This window comes from Vicugna pacos, chromosome 27 (assembly GCF_048564905.1).
Source record: "Vicugna pacos chromosome 27, VicPac4, whole genome shotgun sequence".
NCBI classification, from domain to species: Eukaryota; Metazoa; Chordata; class Mammalia; order Artiodactyla; family Camelidae; genus Vicugna; species Vicugna pacos.
This window is the reverse complement of record NC_133013.1, coordinates 13467024-13491877: the sequence shown is the minus strand read 5'-3', so window position 1 is coordinate 13491877 and position 24854 is coordinate 13467024.

Sequence of the window (24854 nt, the reverse complement as noted above, 5' to 3'; positions counted from 1 at the left end):
CTGCCCCGCCCTGTAGTTTAGAAGAACAGCAGTAACGATGATGAGCAAAGCCAGGTGGGTCCGCAGGGAGGGTCCTAGGAGGCAAAGGGTAATGATCTAAGTGAGGTGCTGAGGGGGACTCAGGGCTGCAGCCTGGTGTGTCCCCTGCCCCAGAAAGCGGTGTCGCTAGTGTCTCTTTCTGCTCAGGGTGTGGCTTGCAGCGACGTGCCTCGTGGCCCATTTCAGGGTGATTCTGAAAACTGTCCTCTTTGCCAAAACCTACTCAGAGGGTTTATTGTATCTTGAGATGATGGGAGGGCTTCTTCTAGAAACTTCGGAGCATTCCCATGTTTGTGAAGGAAACGTTCAGGCTTTTGCCTCAATGACGTTCCCATCAAGAAGCAAATAGTTCCAGCATTCTTATACTTTCAGTGAATCACTCAACTCGCCCATGAGGTATTTATTTTCCCCTCCACTTAGTGGCACATTTCTCTAAGGTGATTTTTTTTTTTTAAAAAATGGCCTTTATATTTCTTCACAAGAGCTCTTGCTACGTCAGGACCAGCAGATCCACAAAAGACTGAGGGCAGCTGGGCAGCCTCACCAGCTAAGTGCCTCCCTTCTGGCCCCGAGCCTCTGACAGGGTTCGTTCCTAATCAGCAGAATGATGGTGAGCGGCCGGAAACAAGGGTTGACTTTGGCCTTTGTGGTCAGGCAGGCTTGTCCTTACATCTAGGCTTGGCCTTGTAGGGAGGGGACAGCTCAGTGACAGAGCACATGCTTAGCACGCATGAGGTCCTGGGCTCCATCCCCAGTGCCTCCGTTAAAATAAACAAACAAACAAAAAACAAATCTAATTACCTCCCCTCCCCTCAAAAATTAAAAAAAAAATTTAAAAATTAGGAAAATTATAAGCCAAGAAAAAAAAATCTCAGCCTGGACTTGTTGCTTGTATAGACATGTGTTAGTGGTCTAACCACTGAGAGGCCTGGTCAGTGAACTCCCTGCGGCACAAAGGACTTGCCCAAACACCATGCTGAGAAACTTCCGCCTGCCTTCTACCGCCGCTAGGTCACCTCAAGGTGACCCCAGCCCCTGTGCTGCGTTCTTGCGCCAGAAAGCACAATGCTGTCATATTGCAAAATGCATGTGGGCCCAGCCCACTCTGCCAAACCACCTCCAGTACTTCTCCGCCCCTCCCATTCTGTAATCGCCCATTTCCCCATAGCCCACCTAGTCTTTTCCTCACCTCTTTTCATGTCCCCTAACCCCCTTTTTTGGGTTCCCTCTCTGTTCTTCCTTTAAAAACCTCAATCATCTTTGTCTTAGTTGGAGTTGGCCTCAGTGAATGCTGGAGTCGCTCCCCTCTGTGGCAGTAGTCTGAGTAAAACCCGTCCTACACCTTGAACACGTGCCCAGCGCTGGTTTTCTCTGACAAGACTCAGCGTCCTGACCTGTCAAGTGGAGGTGTGAGAGAGCCGTCTTCTCTGCACTCCTGTATGATGAGGACATGTTGACAGTAACGTGTCACTGGCCATGAGGATGGTCTCCTGATGTGGAAATCACACTTGTTAAATGTGCAAATGTCAGTGGTGTTCCAAGTAGGAAAAACCCCTAACTACTCAAAAGCAAAAGCAAAAGCAACAGCTGAAAACATCTTCACACCTGCCTGCTAAGAAGAGGGATGGGGGTCTACTAAAGGGTGAACAGTAGGCAGACTTGCAGAAGGGGGGTGGAGGGACCTGGGGTGGGGGTGGGGGCTGATGTAGCAGAAAGAGGTGGGAATGTTTAGGATTAGGTTGTAAGTGGCCCTAAATATCAGGGTAAGGTGCTTGGGTTCATCTTCGAGCCAGCAGGAGAGGTGAAACCACAAAGTGGGCTTTGCTTGCCAGGATGGGACGCTTGCTGTGATGTAGGGCCACCTGCGGTGTGGGGACCAGGTGTGGGTGCTGATGGGAAGAGTCTAGCGGGAAGGGCCAACCCCAAGGCAGAAAAGAGATGAATCTGATTACACCCGAATGAAGGCTCTCTGGTCAAGTGACCATGGACAGAGTTAACAGACAACGGAATGGGAGAGGACAGGTCTAGGCTAGGCAAGAAATCCTCAAATCAACAGGAAGGAAACAGCAACTCCTAACAAAATGGGAAGAGGTTGTGAATAGGTGATTGCCAGAAGAATTCCCCCCACCCCAGGTAATAAACATGCGAAGAGGTGCTTAATATCTACAGAAAACAGAAAAAAATTGAACAACAGTAAGATATCTTTTTTATGCCTATTGGATTATATCTTTTTTTTAAATTGAAATATAGTTCATTTACAATGTTGTGTTAGTTTCTGGTGTACAGCATAGTGATTCAGTTATATATATATATATATATACACACACATATACATATATATATAGCTGAATATAGATATATATTCTTTTTTGTATTCTTTTTCATTATAGGTTATTACAAGCGATTGAATATAGTTCCCTGTGCCATACAGTAGGATCTTGTTGCTAGTCTATTTTGGATAAAGAAGATGTGGTATATACACACACACACAAACACAAACATACATACACACACACAATGTATATGCATATATATACAATGGAATATTACTCAGCCATAAAAAGGAATGAAATAATGCCGTTTGCAGCAACATGGATGGACCTAGAGATTATTATACTAAGTGAAGTAAGTCGGCCAGAGACAGACCATATCTTTATATCTCTTAGGAGGCTGGATAATGCCAGGTGTGGTGGGGATGGAGGAATAGATGCCTTCAGGCACTGCCACGAGGAAGTCAGGCTGGAGAACAAGCAGACTGAGTATGCGCATACCTCGGGAGCCAGACTGTAGCTGGAGGTCTAAACAAAGATGTTCCTTGTGGTGTAATGGTACGGGTTGTCCATGAAGCTGGAAGACCAGGCTGGCAAAGCACATGTGTGCACGTGAAGTTCAACGTCGCAAGTAGTGGAAACAGATCCGACATACAACAGCAACAGAGCTGGACCTTAAGAACATAGTGAGAACTCTAGGAAGCAAAATGAAACAAACAGTGTCATTTCATCAATCAAAAATCCACACCTGCAAACATATACAGCTTTTAAAGTAGAGGTACACAAGGCTACAAGTTAAACGGAATGAAATAGTTGCCTGTAGGCAGGGAGGAAGTGAATGAGAGTGGGAAATGGGGCTGAAAGGGAATAAATAAATAATAAGAGTGGGAGCTTTCAAGGGTCAAGGTGATCACAGTCTGTGGGCTGAGAAGTGAGGAGATTTCAGCACACCTGAGGTTAAAATAAACACACGAAGGAGGCCATCATTTTGAGGGAAAGGATTTCCTTTTGTTTGTGGATGTGCTTTAATGACGCCTGGCAGGACGCCACATGTGCTTAAATAATTGAGGAGTTCAATATTAATCCCTTATAATGTTTATAGGATTTTCAGAGCCCTTGGCCATAGATGGACCCAACTGAGTGTTATGACAACTATATATAAATATAGTCGGACAGTGGAGATATTTTTAGAAAATGAGGAGACGGAGTCTCAGATGGGTAAAGTGACTTGCTTCTGGTCACACAGATGGGAAGTGGCAACACTATGAGTCAGACCTGGGACTCGGGGCCCCTGAGCAGGGTCTCAGGTCCCCAGGGAGAATCAGTGCACCACATGGGAGATCTTTGCTTCTTGGAAAATGTCACTTGGCTGGAATCTATTTCACAGATGCTTTTCTGTCTCCACTGCTTTTCTTTTCGTTTGGGTTTTTCATTTTGGTTGTTGTTGAGGGAGAAATTTTCTTATTCCCTGGACATCCTAAATCAATAGTTGTTAGCTTGCCGACACGCTGTAGTGGACTTAACAGAACATCCAGGAGAGATTTTTAATTTAGAAGTATCTTTATTATTATTATCCTATTATATTATTAAGTATCTTTATATTATTATATGAGACCCTCTTTTATTGAGACCCTCTTTTATCCTACGCATCACTGAGAAGAGTTTAACTTATATATAAGCCCAAGTTCTAACCACTCCTTTGAGTTGCTCATCCCTGGGTATATGCACGATGCACTTATTAATAAAATTCTGTGTGATTTTTTTCTTGTTAAAAAAAAAGTTGAGCTTAAACTCTCCTAGATATTTTTCCTCCTAAGAAATTGAAAGTTGAATTTCCTTCTGCAGGGAGGAAAAGGGACAAAATCTGCGCCTGAGTTAGAGTCTTGGTGATGCTAATCCTGAGGGGTTCAGTCCAGTTTAGCCATGTTGGAACATATATCTCCTGAGGCTGATGATTCAGAAACTGTTGGCTTTTTGCCTTCACAAAGGAACGTCACATCTTTAGAGGCAGCTGGACTCTACGGACCGGAAGTTGAATTCCCTGGAGGGGTGGGGCTCACAGTATCTTAGACACGTGTGAAGTCAGAACGGTTGGGAGGCTGTGTTTGCCTGAAGAGAATTCCAGTCTTCAGGCTTGTGACAAATTTAGCTCAGCTTCTACGAAAGAAGCAGTCCCATTAAAAAGAGATTTCTGGTTGCTGCCGAATTGGGTTCCCTGTGGAATTTCCCGTGTGTAATGGACTACGCACTGTCGTTTCTAGGCAGTGGGACAACAGAGTTACTTACGATCTCTATCTTGTTGAGTTGCTGATGCTAACGTATGTGGTATCATAGACACCTGCTGGTTTTGGATTTTACCTGCCGAACACCCACATCCTGTTTTTTTCCTGTTTTTGTCCCCAGTTTTTCTTCTGGTTTATCACCTGTACTAGGTTGAACAGTCTCTTGCCACTTGGAAACTCAGAATGAGATTTTGTTTGGAAACAAGGTCTGTGCAGGTATAATAGTTAAGATGAAGTCACACGGGATCAGGGGGCACCCTAATCATGCAGGTGTAATAGTTAAGGATGGGATGCACCCTAATCCATCGGCTGGTGTCTTATGTGAAGACCCAGAAACAAATAGAAGAAAATGGCTTTAGTTTCCTGGTTCTCCCTGAGTTCCAAAAGAGCAGGCACAGGCAGTTAGTAGGGAAGTGAGAGAATGCAGAAATAAAGGAAAAGCACTTAAACGTGAAAAGCAATGACCGCAGTTCAGTGCTAAAGCAGAGCCCTGCTTCCTCAAGGGATGTGAGTAACAGTCTGACAGACGGCTTTGGGCTATTTTGCAAGAACTGTGACCCCACCCCAACTCCGACCCAGGTGGAGGATGGTGGCTTTTGAGCATAAGCTTGCAAACCCCAGACTGGTTTGAACCAGGAGGTGGATGATGGAGATTCTGAGACCATTGCCCTGTCATCTCACCACCAGCCAGTCCGGAGGAAGTCACGCACCCTGCGGCCCTCACCCCCGAATGTTGCCTTTAAAAGTGCTTCTCTGAAAACCATCAGGGAGTCCTGGTCTTTGGAACATGAGCCACCCGCACTCCTTGCCCGGGGCCTGCAACGGACTAAGTAGAGGAGGAATTAGGACTCTGTTTTAGTACCTGTTTAGGACGCTGTTCTGTCCTTCACCATAATTCGATGTTAGTAAAGTGGTTTTGCTGCACGATGAGTGAATGGGCCCAAAATTTGGCCCAGTAACAGCAGTTCCATGTGAAAGAACCCCAAGGAGTGCTGGTGACCCCCGGAAGCCAGGAGAGAGGCGTGGGAGAGACTTTCGCTCAGAGCCTCCAGCGGGAACCAGCTCTGTCGACACCTTGATTTTGGTTTTCTGGCCTCCAGAAATGTGACAGAGCAAAATTTTTATATTCTAAGCCACCCAGTTTGTGATCCTTTGTTGTGACAGCCCCAGGAGACTAACACATCACTCTTCCACTCTGTCAACATGATTAGGTGGCCTGCCTCCAGGGTGACATGTCACACAGGACTGAGCAGGTTTTAGCAGTGTATACAGGCATAGGCGCATCACTAGATCTGCCAGTCGGTGTCGGCTCTGGGGTTTTTTCTGGATTGTTCAGGAAAGAGGATCGCTTCTGCCAGGTCTGTCAACCTGGAGCAGCTGGAGGTAATTTTTGTCACCACATGCAGGATGCCAGCCCAAGAATGAAGCCACTGCTGAGGAAAGAGATAGAGAGATAGAGAATAGAGAGATAGAGAGAGACAAGTTCCTGACAATATCACTTGAGCACCTAGATCCAGCTATGCCTGAACCCCACTGGACTTTTTAGTAAAATCCTTTTAAGTCAGTTTGAGCTGGGGTTCATGTCATTGGTAACCAAAGGATCCGGACTATTTGTCATGAGTTAGAGATAAGCATTCATGATCATGGTCATTGAATAATTTCCCCCAGAAGCTCCTAGTGGACTCTGTTGGTTTGTAGTTGTATTTCCTCTGGGAAGATAGGAAAGTGGAAAACTCAACAGGGCAAAAAAGGAAACTAATATTTGTTGAATGCTTTCTATGTAATAAGCCCTGTGCTAGCATTTTAAAGGTTTTTAAAATTTTAACTCCCTAACAACAAAACCTTCCTAAGTCTTGGTGCCCGTAAGTTACAGAGGGATTCCTGAGACTCAGAGAGCCATTGAAGTCCGTTTGATTCTAAAACTCAGGCTGTCACATGGCTTCTTGGAAGTAATAATGTCACTGGGCCCCAAACCCTCCTCAAACATTCTTACCGGGTCTGCCCCTGGCTTTATGGAAGGTACAGCCAGGCCCTGACATCCACTCCCTCCCTCCCTCTTAGTGACCTGTCGCCCTGGGGAGTAGGTGCTGATTATGACTCCATCTTGCAGACCAGGAAACAGGCTCCCAGAGTTAAATACCTTTCTCACTGCCGTGCAATCAGGAATGGTCTGGGGTGTATATAAAACTAGTGGTGCTGAGTTCTTGCTATTCAAAGTGTGGTCCAGAGGACTGAAGCCTAAGCACCCCCTGGGAGCTTGTTAGAAATGCAGACTTTCAGCACCACCTGGAAACACAGAACCGGACTCTGCATTACAATGAGACCTTCTCTCCCGCTCCCCGGGGTCACCATTATAATTCAGAGCACAGAGCTCTCCAGGGTGGCCCTGCAGGGGGGTGGTGGTGACACACTCCCAGGCTGCGTGCCCAGCTGGGCTAGGCTCCCCATACCAGCTGGCCACAGCATGATGGATGGAAGAGAAAAAAACGTCTCCTCTTTGAGTCTGAGGTTCGCTGACTGAGGGACCCTGGGCAGAGGAGTGGAGACCCCTTGGCCCCTGTTTGGGGGGCTGGGAGAGTGGAGGCTTCTGCTGCTGAGCTGGCTACCCTGAAAGCCCGCCAAGCACCCCTTTATCCGCTGCTGTGGGGCTCGTCCCAGCGCCTCAGGGCTGTGTCCTGCCACCCGGGCCCAGCTGGAGGGCCAGCTGCTTTCTCCACCAGGGATTATGCCCGGATAGCTTCCCACCGCGGCTGGCTCTGCGGATGCTTTGCTAAGCTGCTCTGGGAACAAAGGGCTTGCGGAAGGTCCCGGGTACTTTCTGGAGGGAGGGATAAAAGTGAGTGCCACATCTGTCATGAGAAACGTGGGAACAGCTCTTGGCTGGGGGAGATGCAGGAAGCACTCCATCACACACGGGCTGCCTTTCGTACTCTGTGGCTGGAGTGCTTTTCAGGACCATTGGGTTTGTAGCTGTGGATGTTTACCAAAATCTGCTCTGCAGGGGGCTCTGTCCTTCACATCATCACTTGGACGGACATCGTGGCCACCTGAAGAGGTGTCAGTGCTGGCACTGTCAACGTCGGGACAGATGGGGAACCCAGGTCAGGACACTGAAGTGACTGTCACACAGGCCAGGATTCACACCCCAGGCCTCAGGCCCCAGGCTCCTGCTTCTACTCTGATGTCACAGAGCAGGTGGGCAGCTGAGCAGAAGCACGCAGTTCCTTGGATGTTGACAATGTTTAGGGATGATGGGAAGGATCAAATAATTTTATTAAAGAGCCCTGTGATCCATTTCTAACAAGCTTCCAGGGGAAGTGGCTGCTGGTCTGGGGACCACACTTTGAGAAGGAAGGGTCTGGGCAGAGCTAGGAATGTCACTTACTTCTTTGGGCCTTTGTTCTCTTGTCAAATGGGGGTGATGGTAGTATCTGTAGGTGGCATCATGTCACAGCCATCATAAATCACCAGGGGTGCCTTCTTGTCCTAAAGCTTGGGTTGTCAGTCCTGGCTGCACGTTGGGACCCTCTGAGGAACTTTAGAAACTTCTGAGGCCAGGGTTCCCCCTTCTGGGATATTCCAGGTGTGTTCTGGGCATGGGGATGGTTGAGGCTCCACAGACATTTCTATCTGGAATTGAGAACCATGGTCCTCAAGCAGCTCTGGTGGAAGAAATGGCCAAAACCCTCATCCTTTTTGGAGTGTCTGAGATACTGTACATCATTTCTCTGCCAACCACGGTCCGGGGACCTGCACTGCCTGAGAACGCTTTGTTACTGGTTGGCGAGAGAAGTTCAGATATCAGGAGTGGTCGGGACCCTTTATAGCATTGTCACACTGCCACACTGCAAATTCCTAGGACTTAGCCCAGATTTTCAGAGCCAGAATCTTTTTAACAAGATTTTTAAGTGACTTGTAAGCCCATTCATGTTTGAAAAATTCTGTTCTAAGGAATCTTCCTGAAAAATTAGTTCAAACATTAGAGTCCATCACACAGAACCATATTTGAAGATTTCTGGAGACAAAAGAATTTCCCAGTGTTTTAGTTTAAGATTGGCAAACTCCTATTTATCCTTCAAAACCTTGCTCAATATCTCCCTCTTGGTTACACCTTTCCTGACCTTCCCAGATAATCATTCTCTCCTCCTCACTACTTCATCACATACTGATGCCTTTCATTGCATTCACCATACTTCCTTACAAACATTTGCTTGTAGGTTAGTCTCATCTCTTGAGCTGTGGATTCTCTAGGAATCAGAGACCTGGCCAGGAGGAGGGTGGGGAAGGCAACAGTAAAGATGATGATGATGTCAGCTCCCACTGTGGGGTCTGACAACAGGGCTTGAGGACAGGGTTGCATGGTGGCTATTCTGGAATCCCCAGCACCTAGTTCTCTGCCTGGCATAATTAAGTCCTCAGAAATTCTGTTGAGCTGAAATGGTAGAAAAAACATGTTTTCTTCTTCCTTGCTTCTCTTGTGGCCATGTAGAGAAGTATATAGAATGTGTTAACACGTTCTTTTTCTTTCCTCTGGAAGCTCGTGGTCCCCGCGTAGCTGAATACTTGTTCATTTGCTGAGAGGGACATTCCTTTTTCTGCAAGTGCTGGCTTCAAAATATTTCTCAGGGGAACAGCGTCCCCTCACTTGCTTTGGCAGTCTGCGGACTTCTCATCACCAGGTTGCCACATGGAATCTATGTGTGTCCTCCCCGCGTTTTCTGCAGAGACCCAGCTGGTACTCTGGGATGCCCACTCCTCATGAAAGCCATGTTGGGGTGAAACCAATTCAAATGTAGGAAAAAGAAAAGCTTCAAATTTTTATGGAAAATTTGAGGCAAGTGTGAAAAATGTTAGGTGTTTCCTTCAACTCTCAAAAATATGTTTTTACTTCTTTTTTCTCTCTCACTTTTTTTTTTTTGTCCTCAGTGGAAATTGTGTCATCTAACACGTTCAGTGTTGACTAGAATCCCTGCCACATCTGCCTGTTTAGAAGCCACACTGATCCCTGGGCTTTTGGACCAAAGAAGACCTTCTAAGGGTTGAGGTTGAAGAGGAGACAGCACTCTGGAGTAGACGATATGGTCATTTTTATGTAACCGATTCATTTTCCACTCATTCTCAGAAGTTTTCATTCATCAATGATTACATAGTTCTTTGAATGTTTATTAAACAAATATTAGGTACCCACCGGAGGGGTCAATTAGAAGGGGCTCCACACAGAGAAGTGTGCTTCAAACATGACTATTCACCAGGTGGAGAACTGGAGGGAAAGGGCTCCTGGCAGGGAGAACAGTTATGCCAAGGCTGAGAGACATGAAACCGCCCAGCTGTCATATCAGATTTTGGTTTTGCTTTCTAAAAGAGAAAACTAAAGTCGCTTGTATTAAATGAAGGCTTACTTCTCTTCCATGAAGAAGTTTAAAAGCAGGCAATCCAGGCCTGGGATAGAGCTGACTACTCACTCTCTGCTTTGGCCATTCTTGGCATGTGACTTCTATTCTCAAGGTCACAAGATGGCTGCTGGAGCTCCAGCCAGGATGCCTGCATTCCAAGCAGAGAGAAGAAGAGGGGAAAGGGACAAAAATTATTCCTTCTATCTCGGTCTCTGCCTGGATTCCAGGGAGGCAGTAAAATGAAGTTTTTTTCTTTTTAGTTGAGCACATTGTAGCCCTGAATAAATCCTAAGGTCTATTATTAATGTAGAAGGGGAGAATGGATACTGGGTAGGGTTCCATGGTATGCTTGGAGGAACGTCAAGTTCTTGGTTCTTGGTATTGCCAGAGCCTAAGGTGCCAGAGGTCACGTGGTAGGAGAAACACAGTGCTGACTTGCCAGGCAGCAGCAGTCCAAGGTAACAGAAGGTGCTGGGGAATCCTGGTACCTGATGTGGGAAGGGAAATTCAGAGAAGTGGTGGCGCTTGGACTGAGCCTTGCATGCGAATCTGCCTGGTGGAATCCCTGCGCTGGAGTGTCCTGGTGCCCTCCCTCCCTCCATCCCTTCTCTTTCAGTCCCCTTTTCTCCTTCCTTCTCTCCTTAACCCTCCACCTCACCCCATTCTCCACTTTACTCTCTCTTCCTTCTCATCCTGCCTCTCTTCTTGCAGGGTCTGCAGGATTTGGGTAGGTCAAGAGGAGGAAAGGTGAAGACCTTCCAGGGAGAGGTGGGGAGGGGACGGAGGGCATGTCAGGGAGTGCTGAAGAGGGAGTTTCTACGGATGCAGAAAGCTGGGAGCCAGGCTGGAGATACTCGCTCAAAAGTGGTAGGGGAGAGAAAGACATCATTGGTTCTGGGCAGTGAGTGAAGTAACGTAATTAACGCATCTTTAGTGAGTGATACTGCTGAGTCATTTGTCCCCAGTGTCTCTCATTGCCCCTACAGGAAATCCTGGAGGGGTCATTTCTTAACGCAGAACTGGGGAAAAGACGACTTCCCTTGAGGAGTTCCTAGTTTTCTTCTTCCCCATTAATGAAATGTACACAAGACATCTGACTTCTTTTACGCCATCGCTTCCAGGAAACATTAAAGCAAATGGCTGGACCGCTTGTGTTTCTTTCTTCTTCGCTCCTCATGTTCTATTTCTACTAGTTTTTTAATTGCTTCATTGGATGTGTTTCTCTCCGTGACACCTGGCGGGAACCAGTTATGCTCAGTAGGTGAGAGGAGGCCCTCATGTGCCGTAGCTGAGCTGATGGGTGCTAAGGAGTCTTGGCAGGGTGGGGACCCAGCGATGGTCTTGGTCCGGGTGGAGGCAGCAAGACCGTGGTGGGAAGGAAGTTTGGATGAACCCAGGAGAAGTTGCAGAGAGCTCACGGCACGACACCTGACCGTGTCAGTTCCGACTTGCGAAATGCTGCCTAGTCTGTTGCCTTCATGGGGCCTCACAGTGAGCACTAGCAGGGGGAGGGCCCCAAGCAAGCTTACAGTGAGGAAACTTGTTTATCAATTCCCTTCCCAAATATTTCTGGCCACAAATCCCTTTGTTTTCTGCCTAGCACCTTACTAGCATCCCAGGAAACACTGCTTTGGGGGCAACACTGAGCTAAGGGAATCTCAAAGTCTTCTGGAATAAGCATAGACCTTGAGAGGCCCCATTTGGGGTGGTGAATCCCATCTGTGGGTTCCCTCACTCCTGACTAAACCGGGGGCCTCTCAGTGTTCTCAGCAGTGGGAGGCAAGCCTAGAGATCCGTGCATGTGGAGGCCACATGGAGCTGGTGCTGATATCAGGACTGAGTCATGGGGACCCACATTTGGGACAGAACCATTAGACATGAGTCACGGCCATACAGGATCCTTATACACATCTACCTTCCTTTGGTCCCTAATCCTTTGTAATGCCCCGGTTTCATGATGTAACTTCAGGGGAATTAAGCTTGGACAGCAAAATGATGTAATGAAAGCAACTCGGCTTCAATTAAAGTTTTCCGCTAGCAATGACATCTGACCGTGTCAGTTTCATGGGGGGGCGGTGGCAGGCGGCTGGACATGCCCAGATGTGTGTCCGCCAGGGGATGGAATTTGCCAGATGGGTTTCATTCTGGGTTTATCCCAGTCCTCAGTGTTGTATACCTAGGGCTTCCTGAAGACACACTTTTCCAACATCTCCTGGCTCAGCTGTCTCAGGACCACTCTGGAGACTTTAAGGCACCCAGGGCCAGGCTGTTTTCTGAAGTCTTTAAATGCCACAACTAGTCCTTTCTGCCTACAGTTACTCGCTTCAGAAAGAAATCTCCTTTAATTAATTCAAAACAAATAAAAAAAATCTGTTTTGATGGGCAGCTGGTCACTCTGTCACCTTTGAGGGGACATACTGACTTATTAAGAGGGTTTGGTGGGGGCAATGCTTTGACCTAAAAGTGACATAAATAGTGAGGATTTGGCCTCTGTCGTTGGAGGATGACCAGAGTAGGGTCAAATTTGTAAAAGTGTGTTCTTTCTGGGGCCACTGGATACAGACATTTCTTGTCTCTTCTTCTCAAAGCTACAATTAAAGAAGCTTCTGGAACAGCCTGGGACATACCTGAGTCAGACTTCACTGCTCTCTGCCCAGCTGTTTCCCTTTCCTCACCCCCTCGCCCCCTCCTTCCGTCAGCTGTCCTGCCTCCTGCGTCTTCCTGATCCCCATGTCCGGTCGGAGAGCCTGACTGCGGGGGCAGGGGCATTGCAAGGCCAGAGCCCACGGGCCAAGGCCTGAGCTGGGGGAGGGTGGCCCAGGCCCTGCTGGTCCCTTGCTGCCTTTGCAGAGGAGTGGCTAAAGCAGCATCAACTTTGAACCTTGAGTCAAAATGTGGGGATGGGGGCCCCTCCTGGGAGTCACCTTGCCTTCCCTCCCGGCTGGCTGGCTGAGAGCGCTGTCCTGCTGTGCTGGGCAGCTCAGCTGGGCATTCCGAGCCGTTCTCTTCCAGGCAGGGTGGCGGCACCTTCCTGCTTCTTTCGTAGCTCACCGGTCCATTTCTGAGCTCCTTGGTGAGACGTGGGAATAGCTAATGAGAATCGTTAACCTGTATTGGATTGGATTGGCCCAGGCTGGAAGTACCTCCCCTGCATCACCCCGTTTCATCCTCACTCTGCCCATCTGAGAAGGACCCATTACCATTTCCAGTTTAAACGTGAGAGAGTGGAGGCTTCAGGAGGATGAATAAATACCTTGCCCCAGGTGTCCCAGCCAACAAGCAGTGGAACAGGGACTCACTCACTCACCCACTCACCCACCCACTCACTCACCCACTCACTCACTCACTCATTCACCCACTCACTCACCCACTCACTCACTCACTCATTCACCCACTCACTCACCCACTCACTCACCCACTCACTCACTCACCCACCCACTCACCCACTCACCGACCCACTCACCCACTCACTCACCCACCCACTCACTCACCCACTCACCCACTCAGAGAACCCTTTACAGGACATCTGCTCTGGCCCAGCCGTGGCCTGGGCTGCAGGAGAGAGACCTGACTATGACCAGACACAGGACTTCAGAGCAAGGACAAGAGAAAGACGCCATAAAGGAGGACGAGGGTGTCAGCTCAGGGCCACGGCGGTGGTGAGTGTAGGCAGGTGGGGGGGGGGTCTCAGCCAGACTCTGGTTTAAGGAAGGCTGACACCTGGCCTACGTCTGGAGGATGAGCAGGAGTGAGGAAGGCAGAGGAGAGCAGAGGGAACCCCATATACAAAGAAAGAAAAAAGGCGGAAAGTGACCCAGCACATTCAGGAAAGCACCGTGCCTCGTGTGGAGCAAATGCTGAATGATCTTTGTGCACTAAATGAACAGCGCCCAGTCCGGCCTCTGGACTTATTTCCAGGCTTGTGAGGGCAGGATCCTTGAAGGGCATGAAGTAGAGAAAGGCACATGCAGGTGAGGGGTTCCGGAAGGTCATCTGGCAGAACGAGGAGGAGGGGAGGGCCGGGAGGGGCTGGAGAGGTGGCACAACCCGTTTCTTTCTTCTCACGCTGGACAAAAAGGCCATTCTGTTCAAGAGTCCTCTTCACTAGCATTTTAAGGGTAGAAGGAATTCAGGGATTTGCTATGGTAAAGCCAGAGAGAAAATTCTAGAACACACTAAAAGTGATTTTCTAATTTTGGAATAAAAATGTCAGTAGACCAAAAAAAAAAAAAAATAAAGAAGGAGAAGAAGAAGAAGGAGGAAGAGGAGGAGGAGAAATAGAAATGCCATTGCTATTAACATCTCACCCTTTGGTAGAGGGGTAATTAGTTTTGGGATGTCCATTGGGCTCATTAAAAAAAAGAAAAAAAAAAACCTGAGATAATCTCTGTGTAATTGAAGCTTCCCAAACAGCTGAAAGGCTTCTGATGTGTCCCTATGTCATACGGTTTTGGAGTCAGGAGTGTATCAAACTGGAGGAGTTTGCAGAAGATATTGGACAAAGTGACAGGGAAGTAGGGGGCCTCAGGGCCACTGAGAGTCTCCAGATGGCCAGCACTTCCATGTTTTGTTAAGTCCTGGCTCGAGGGACAGGGACCTGGATTGAAGTCCAACCATTTGAGCCCCTACACTTCTCTTTGCTCATCATGTGGCGTGGACAAGTCTCTCAGCTTCTCTGGGATGATTTCTCATTTATAAAATGGGGATAAAATTAGTTCCTGCCTCATAGGTGGTGGTATGAGAAAGAAATTAAATAATGCTTATAAGGCTTCTGGCCCATTGTATTCTTCAGGGTTCTACAGAGAAACAGAACCGAGCAGATATCTCTCTGCACATCTGTGTAAGAGGGGATTTATCACAGGGATGAGCCCTTGTGGTTCTGGAGGATGAGAAGTCCCATGATCTGGCACCTGCAGCCTGGAGAACCAAGAGAGCCCGTGGTAGATTTCAGAGTCTGAGGGCCTGAGAACTAGGAGCTTCAATATCCCGGGACAGAAGATGGATGTCACAGCTCAATGGGGGAAAGAGAGGCGGAAAGATTTCCCCCTTCCTCCGCCTCAAAGGATGGGACGGGCCAGCCCACACTGGTGAGGGTGCATCTTCTTTCTTCAGTCTAATTCAAATGCTAATCTCTTCCTGTAAACACCTTTACAGACACGCCCAGAAATAATATTTTACCAGCTCACTGGGCATCCCTGAGCCCAGTCAAGTTGACATAGAAAATGAACCATTTCAAGTCCACCCCTTCTCAACGTGACAGCTCTCCGCATCTCCTAAACCAGACTTAATCGCCAAAATAAAGGCCATCACGAGGCCCTCCTTCCACTTAACATGATACAACTATCCTTGTGTGACTGAAAACGCACTAAGCCCTCACCCAGAAGAGGAGACAAAGACCTTAAGTGATGTTTACTCTCCTGATACCCTGTAACTTGAAGACTGGGGTGTAAAACTGACAATACTTAAATCCTGATATGAAGTCAGTACATCTTCCGTTACATGATAAGAAAATTAGAGAGGGAAGAAAACAAAGATGTTTGCTTAACATCTTAGGGTATTTGTATATACACACAAACGTACTTATGACAAAATAAGGAGGAGATAGTCATAACAATGACAGCCCTAGTCATGCGGCTGTAGCTGGTTTTTACAACTATATCTGCCTCTGCTAGCCATTCTGGGTTCCTTTTGCCCTCAACAAGCGCCACAACTGGTTGTGATTCTTTACGTGGTAAACCCAGACCTTCATTCCCCCAGGGTCTAGGCTTGGACTGCGCTATGGTTTTCCACTGGCCTTAATCATGGCGTGGTAACTCTAAGACGTGCCCTAAGGTGTCTCCATACTCTTCCTTACCTCCTCCTTCGTGGAAGAGTCGTCGAAAGCCCCCTTGTTAATCACAGTCAATCCAGCGAGCCAACCCCGTAACTCCCTGCTCTGCCTGTTTATTCAGAGGCATGAGGAACCCAGAGTGGCTGGGTGGTGGTCTTAACATCCAGTCTGATGGAATCCTTGTTATATCTCCGGATGAAAACCGTCCTTCCGCTGGAACTAAGACCTCTAGGCTAGCAGAGCATACAGTTGTGGGAACAGGAAGCAAAATAAATTTTGCTAGTGGGTGACTAGGGGTAACTGTGAGTGGTGCCTCTCTCGTTTCCTCCCCAGCCTCTCTGAGACTGTTTTTCATCTATAAAATGGAGATAAAGTTAGAACCCATCTCATGGGGGAGTGGTATGAGGAAGAAATGAAATACTGCTCAGAAAGCCTCTGGCCCATAGTAAGTGCTTAATGCAGGTAAATTCTTTTTTTTTTTTAATGGAGGTACTGGGGGTTGAACCCAGGATCTGGTGCATGTGCTCTACCACTGAGCTATACCCTCCCCCAAACTCTTAATATAGTCACATTGAAGGAAAGTGGGGCTCAGAGGGGCTGAGGACTTGACTCCAGTTTTGGGCTCATGATGGAGGATACTGGTTGAGTTAAAAACAGGAGGAGGGACTTAGAGCCCCGTGTTGGGAACCTATTGTCTGATGGCAGTGGTGGGCAGCAGGGCTGGGAGGCTCAGCTTCTCCCCGCTGTCTTTGTAAAGACCTTATTCATTTGATTACACCTTTACTATTGATAACTGGCCTATTTCCAAAAAGAAAAAAAAATTGGAAGCAGAAAAACAATAAAATGATTAAAAAAAAAGATAGGAGAATAAGAACCAAATGGTAATAAGGATAACTACAAAAAATTCTTAAGCCATTAGCAAAGACATTAAATTCTGAACTCTTAGGAGCCAAGACAGAAGGGATCCACAACAGATGACCTCCATTGGGGAGATTTATGATATTTTTGGTCACCCGACATCTGAAGCTTTTTCTCTGTTTGAGGAATTCTCTACCCCATGGGACCTGGATGGGGGCAGGCTGTGCCTCCCACCACAGAAGCAGAAATGGTTCATACTCCTTTCTCGGCTTCTCCTGTGTCTGGCGAGCAGAAAACCATCAAACCCACCTGCCCCAGAGTCTGAACTGGGAGTGGGAATGGCCCAGGGGACATGTCCTTCGGGATGTGGCTGTGATAAATTCGGGCTCTCTGTTATGGGCATGCTGGTGGCATGACAGGTGACTAGGGCTGGTGGGGTTGGTGGCAGAAGCCAGGCTGCATTGGCTGTGACAGAATGTGCCTCCTGCCCCAGCTTCTGCATCAGGACTGCGGGTGTTGATCCATTCACTCAGTAGAGGTTTTCCCTCCAAATTCTAATTTTGAAACATTTCAAATTATAATGAAATTGAAAGAACATATTGAACACCCATATATTTTCATTCAGATTCAGCAGTGTTTTGACATTTTCCACATCTGTGGGCACAAACTCTCTGTCCACACACATAAACACATTTGTTGAACCATTTGAAACTAAGTCGCCCATGTTATAACCCTTAGAGAAGGACATTCTCTATGTCCATAATTCCCTCGTCACTCTTAAGAAAATTAACAATTCTTTAATATCACCCATTATCCAGTCCTTAGTCAAGATTCTACAATTCCTAAAAATATCTTATGTCTTTTCATTTCTTTAATATTGGAACAGCCACGCCCCTTTTCAGCCATTTTCTGTATTTGAAGCATTGGAAAAATACTTTTAATTTCGGATCCTTTTGATAAGTTTCTTTTCTGCTGAAACTAACCCAAGCCTCTTCCTGTTACTTACTAACCTGACCTGGTCCACACAGCTCTCCTTCCTGAAGGAGCAGGGTCACGTGTGCAGGCACATGCACCAACTCCAACATGCTCTAAAAAGAGCAGTGATTCCAAGGACGGACTCGGTTAGAAGGCCTGGGCTGGAATTGAGCCCCACTGCTAACTAGCTGTAATTATGGCAAGTTACTTAACCACTGTGAGGATCAGCTTTCAAGCTGTGAAAACACGTAATAACCATCTCTAGCGAGTAGAGCTGTTGGGAGGATTAAGTTGAGCTCATGGGTGTAAAGGGTTTAGAATCACTGTCTGGATACAAGGTAAATGCTGGGTAAGGGCTCTGTTTAAGGATGCAACCTCTTCCTGGTAAGTTCACAATTCCTCCCCCTGTAGGTCATTAGCTTCCTTGGAAAATAGCCCCTGATGGAAGACATTACAGGCATGCCTCGCTCTACTGTGCTTCGCGGGCACCGCGTCTTTTACAAATTGAAGGTTTGCTGCAGCCTTGAATGCAGCAAGTCTGTGGGCGCCATTTCTCCAACAGCTTTTGTTCACCTCATGTCTCTGGTCACATTTTGGTAATATCAGCAATATTTCAAACATTTTCATTATTATTATGTTTGTTATGGTGATCTGTGATCAGTGACTTTTTTATGTTACTATTGTAATTGATTTGGCATTTTATAAGCAATACAGTATTTTTAAAATTAAGATACATACATTGTTCTTGTAAATACAGAGCTATTGCACACAACAGACTACAGTATAGTGTAAATACAACTTTATATACCCTGGGAAACCAAAAAAAATCCGTGTGGCTCACTTTATGGCGATATTTGCTTTACTGCCGTGGTCTGGAACTGAACCCACAGTATCTCTGAGGTCTGTTTGTACTCTGTGACCTACTTTCCACTGTGGGGTGATCATACCAGCTGCCTTCTCCTTGAATGGTGCTTTGGAATTTGTATTAAGAAGAAGCAGTTTCTGTAGAATGATGTACTTAGAATTTCCCCGAACGTTAAACACATCAGTAGCTGTCATGTACTTAGCGCCCATCTAAAGCCAGACTCAATGTTCACGGCATCTCGTTACTCCTCACAACTGCTCTGGGAGATGGGCATTTCCACTGCCATTCCACACGCAGAAACCGGGCCTCAGGAGTCAAGTCACTTGCTCAAGTTCACACAATTAGTAACAGTGTTGGCATTAAAACTTCAATCTTGCTGCCAGGCAGAGCTCTTTCCAGTAAACCACGTTGACTCTCTTCCCAAGGGCGGCCGGGTGCTCGTGTATTTGGCTGATCACTCCCCAAATCATCTATTAAAAAGCATGAATGTGGAAGGGTTATTTCTCTGTAGACAGGAAAACTGGGACCCAATCACCTTTAATTGGGGGCAACATTAAGTCTTCTTTTAGAAAGAGACAGGAGAGGTAATTCTCAGGAAAACACTGAGCTGGCTGCATCATCTTAAATCCGGCACTTTGGAAAATCATGTTGACTAGTAATTGGGAGGGATTACGGTTGCCTGGTGACCAGGGGCACCTCAAACACACACGGGGGACTTCTGAGTAAGGGGGAGGGGCGGAGTTTTTATCTCCTGTGCGTGCAGGACTTTGCGCATCGCCTGATTCCGTAAGTAGATGATGACGCGCCTGAGGACTGGTTAGAGCATCAGCTCGTCCTGCTCACTCATGCTTAGTGGCTCACCTGGACTCGCAGGCTTCATACCTGAAGGTGATCTCTTTGATGCAGTCTTTTCCCCAGGGAAAAGTGGAGGGGGGAACGACAAAGCTTTCCTACAGAATAATTTCCCCCCTTTTAAAAAATGGGATCTAACTGGGTAATTTGTAACCTTGTAATAAGGTTGTCAGAAGTTAGGAAGTTGGAAGTGACAGAGGCTGTTACAGTCAACCAAGGAAGAATTTTTTTTTTGGTGGTGGTGGGGAGGTAATTAGGTTTACTTATTTATTTGTTTTAAATGGAGGTACAAAGGATTGAACCCAGGACCTCATGCACTCTACCCCTGAGCTATACCCTCCCCCCAAAATGTCTTCTCTTCCAGAGTGTTTTAAGTTTCTTTCTTATAAGTAAAATTATCCCCCTCCCCAAATCTATGTTACATGGACATTCAGAATAAGATCTGAGGCTGGTGGGGCTGCCTTGTGTGGTATGAAATCAGAGACTGGAGCCCTGCTCACCCACTGCCTCCCTTCTCCCGAAGCCCTTCCAATCCCTCCCTGAACCCTACAGCTTTGAGGAACAGATTTGAGGACCCTCGATACAGTGTATCACCTATTTCTTTAAAATGTAGATGCTAAACTGGCATTATCAGCCTACACTTAGAAAGTGGTCTTCTCCCAATTTTGCATGCAAAATAATTCCAAATCATGCCCGTAGATACTCTGTTTTAACGAAGTGGGCCATGCCATCCCACTCCTTAAGAGTAGGCTGCGCATAGTGATTTCTTTGCGAAGACGATGGCATAGAAGGAGAGGGAAAAAGAGCATCTTTACCGTAGAGAAACCCACACACACTCTCCCCGCAGGGTGACCAAGGCCAACATCAACAGTGATAAGTGATGTTGACAGTATGTACCCTGGATATGATGGGGTGAAAATGGCCCTTTACCGCTGAGATCTTCCTTCACCAAATACATAATCCTAGGTAAATCCCGGGAAAAAACAAGCTAATCCCATCGGAGGGACAGTCCACAAAATCCCTGATCACTACCTCTCAAATTTGTGAAAGTCATGATAAACAAGGAAAATCTGAGAAACAGTCAGAGCCAAGAGGAGCCCGAGGAGACAGGACATCTAAATGGGATGTGGGGCCTCGGATGGGATCCTGGAACAGAGAAAGAACGTTAGAGAAAAACTAAGGACAGCTGAATAGAGTTATGGACTTTAGTTAACAATACACATTGATACTGGTTCATTAAATTGTAACAAACGTACCATGCTAATAACAGAGGAATCTGGGTGAGGGGTGGTATGTGGGAACACTCTGTACTATTGTTGGCAATTAAAAAAAAAAATCCAGAACCATTCGAAAATTAAAAGTTTATTGAAAAGAATGGTCCATTCCATTACATAATATTTTCTACTGTAGGAAAGGTTATTTTTAATTCAGCCTAGTCCTTTCTGGTAACATGGAGGCTAAAGGGATTTAAAAGGCTGTGACGAGGGTCTAGACGCTGACTTATATAATCCATACGTCTCGCTTCGCCAGCTTGGGGTACAGAATAAGGTCACATCGTTTTTTAATATGTGTGGCGTTGGGCTCATTTTCCTTTTGGCTAACTGGAGAATCTTTTCCTGCCATGCCCTTGGCCGGGGCAGCCTGGTCCCGTCCTCACTAGGGAGGTGCCTAATGGCAAAGGTGGGCATTGCCTCCGCCGGCCCCGGAGAGCTGGGAAGAGTCCACCTTTCCCATCACACCTGTGCAGTTTGCTTCGGACCTGGGTTCCTGATGGCCTGGGCTCCTTGTTAGCCAGCACTCCAGGCAACTTCCCCTCCGATGTCCTCAGAGTACCTGGTGACCTGGTCAGGAAACCTCTTCAGCCTCAGCCACCTGGAATCCTTGAGGACTTCAGAATGAAATCACTGTCCTTCTGCCTCCGGAGGTTTCAAGCCTGCCTCCATTTCCTGCTCTAGTGTGAGTGGCATTCCTACCCCTGGTTGCCCCAGGGGAACACTTCACTGGATTTCTCTGCTATTTTTCTTCTGTCCTGGGTAGAGAAAGCCACTGCTGCTAGTGACTGTGTGACTTAGAGAGATGTGGCTTCACCTCTTTTAACGCACCTGAAAGGTGGCAGTGAGATGGGGGCACTCCTTGAATTGGAAGAGAAGGGACTCAAATTTTGTGCCTGTTTCACCCAGCTCTGTGAGTTTATCCCACTGAATCTTCCTGGACCTCAGTCTTCTCGCCTGCAAATTGGGGAGAGGAGGGTGAGAACTGGAAGAGACAAGCCTGATTGTAAAATGTGTTTGTTTCATCCGGGGGTGTTCCCAGAGGCAGAAGCTGGATCCCAGGCTCCGGATTCCCAGACAGTATTCCCTGGCCTAAGTGAGGGGACGACGTAGCCTCAGGGACAGGTGTGGAGAGGTAAGCTTGGCTCTGACCCCACCTTAACCTTAACCTCTTCTGCGTGGTGTCTATGCTACTGATCTCTGAGCTTCGCCTTGTGAGAATACCATTCCTTAGTGCTCTGAGATCCTTTCCAAGGAAAAGCGACTCCCGCCCCCACCAGAGAGCATATTCGCTAGATAGGGTTAGAATTTACTTTTTTGTTTGCAAAATCCAAGTCTTTTCACTTTTCCCCTCCAAAGCGATGATAAGGAATCCGGCTGCCGGGACAAGCCACGAGGAAGATGAAAGCTCCTTTCCTGAGGTTCAATTCTTCCAGAAACAATCTTCCTCTTCTCTCCTCCCCCCCGCCCCTCCCCAACTTGCAATGCACCCAAGTGTATATTGTTTTTAAATGTCAAAGAGAAAAAAAGAAAAAGAAAGCGAGAGAGTGAGAGAAACCCCTTTGGCTCTGACTGTCACATTCTGGTGCAGGGAAAAAAGGCAGAAAGAACAAGAGGCAGAATTAAAGAGATGCAGATTTTTTTTTTTGTCTCCCTGTGCCTATTCAGGTCTCGGAGCCGCCCCTCTGCTCTTTCCACCCCCTCCCCCTTCCCTCCCCCGGGTCGCATTGAAATGTCAAATGCTGCAGTTTGCAGCTGAAAGAGGGGTCCTTGGTGGGAACGGACTGCCCTTCTAACCTGCAGGTCCAAGCTGTTCCCTTCTGCCCTTGTATTCGCGGTCCCCTTTCTTCCTGCGCTCTCCCCCCAGCAGATGTTTGGGATGGAGGAGGCAGGCGGAGGGGGCGGGGAGCGCAGTGCTTCCCACCTGGGAGTGCGAAGGATGCGCCCTGTGACACCCTCGGCCCCTGCTTTCCCTAAGTGCCTCCAACCTCCATTAAGGGATGATTCCTCAGGGCCTTTTCATTTTCTGCCCTGAAAGAGAAAGGCTGGGGTCTGCCTGGTCCTTTCACTCGCGTCCCCGGGCTTCCGTGCAGTCACACTGCAGGACAGAGCAGAACTGAGATGTGCTTTCCTGAAAACGTGTGCACTAAGGTCGAAACATTTTCCGCTACCCGGAGTCGTTGAGGACGAGGAAAATGTGTGTTTTCCTAAATGGCTGGGGGCGGGGGGCAAGGTCGGCGAGCTTTTGGCAATAAGGATTAAACACCTCAGAAAAAGTACAGACGGTCGATTCAGCAATTCCACTTCTAGGGATTTTTTTTTTCTTTTCCCCCCAAGAATATACTCAGGCAACTGAGCAAAGAGTTCTGCACGAGGATGTTTGCCCCAGGAATGTATATAAAACTGCATGTTTGGGAACATCTGGTTTTCTCTCAGTGGAGGATAAAAAGAAAATGTTGGCACATCATCTACTGGAATAGCACAGAGTCGTTAAAAATGATCATTCAGATTTATCTTTGCTGATGTGGAAAGATACTCACAAAAAACTAAAGAAAACAGTGGGCTATAAAATCCGACAAATAGTTCTTGCTCATTTCTTTACATTAAATGTTGTATGTGAGTAGAAAAAAGTCTGGAAGGAGAGGCAACCAGATGTTTGTCTGGGTGGTAGAATTATGGACATTTATTATACTCTTTATAATTCCTAGTGGTTTCTGAGTTTTTGACATTTGTGGGTCTTCCAGTTATGACCAAAAAAAAATCAACAAAGTTATTCTTTAAAGAGGATGTCAATTAACTTTTGCCCCTTTGGTATAGCAGTCTTATTTTTTCTTCAGGTTGAACAAATAAAAATAGTAATGAAAATGTTCGCATTAAAACACAAGTGCAGAAATTCATTGTTTTTGGTAGATTGGAGGCAAAGCAATGAATAAGTAACAGGTTGTAAAACACGCAGGGAAGTTTCATAATTTTTCCCCTGGTTACATAGTGTTTCAACATGATGGCTCTTTTAGTAAAGAGTGATGGTCGCATTTCCTGTGCTCCAAGCTGGACTCCCACTTAGACAACTTCTCCCAGCCTACGGTCAGCCTTCCTGCTGATATTCTCTGCGTGACCACTTCCAACCCCCACATTAGGATACATCAATAAACCTGTTTTAAGGGAGATTGTCCTGGACGACCCAGGACATGTGGGCATTGCTATAAGACATACCTTCCTTAATAGGAGATGCCTGTAAGCCCCCCAGCTTCCCAAACACATTGAAGTTATTATTTGACTTTTATGTGTTTCTTCCTTTAGAGTCAAAACTGAATCTCTTTCCTTACATGTCCACTGGTTAGGGAAAGTCTTGGTCTTGGATATCACATATCACAAAGGTTAAAGTCCTAACTCTTCTTTTCCAAATATAAGCTGATATTTTTAGGAAATGTGTTGCAGGATTGACCTGAATTTTTTACGTGCTCAAGGGGGAGTGGCTGGGGGAACTAAGGGAAGAGATTCAACGTTAGCCCTTGGGATATCAGCTGCCATATTGGGAACTTGGAGGCATGGCTTGAATGAGTGGGGTTGACTCTTGGAGCTCATGTTCCTGCTAACCTTGTCCAAGAAAAATCAGAGCTATCAGTAGTTAAAGTGGTAAAAACAGATTCTAGTCAGGAACTATTGCAATAGGGGAAAAGAAACTTCAGTGGAGAACTGAGCTCAGTTATGTATACAACGTGGACAGGTGAGAACTGATAGTCAACATTGGGAGGGAGCAGTGGTCAGTGGATGGAAAATTACTGTGAGGAAACATCAAGGATAAGGGGGGATTCTTGCTAAAGTGACTAACAGGATTCTTGCTGAAGGCAGGCATCGCCCGGGGAATGGTGGGGATGTGGAATTTGATCAGATATCTAGAGTGATCAGATATGGAGGGTGGGAGATTCTGGCTAAATCAGCTTAAAAAGATTCTTGTTAAAACTGGGCAATACAAAGTCAGATACATAGCCCAAAAGTCAAGGTCTAGTTGGGAGGAAAACTGAGAGAAGCTTGACTAGAATTTGGTCAAGGAGAGACCAACTTTTCCAGTCTGGTTGTCTACTGACCTCTCACACGTGGTAATGGGCAGAAGTGACAGCAGGGAGAGGGCAGCCTTTATTTGTGCCTGTTTTGCTGCTGGGCAGAACGTCCCCAAGGGCTGCAATGCAGTCTCACGTGGCTTCAGCTGCTGTTGGTG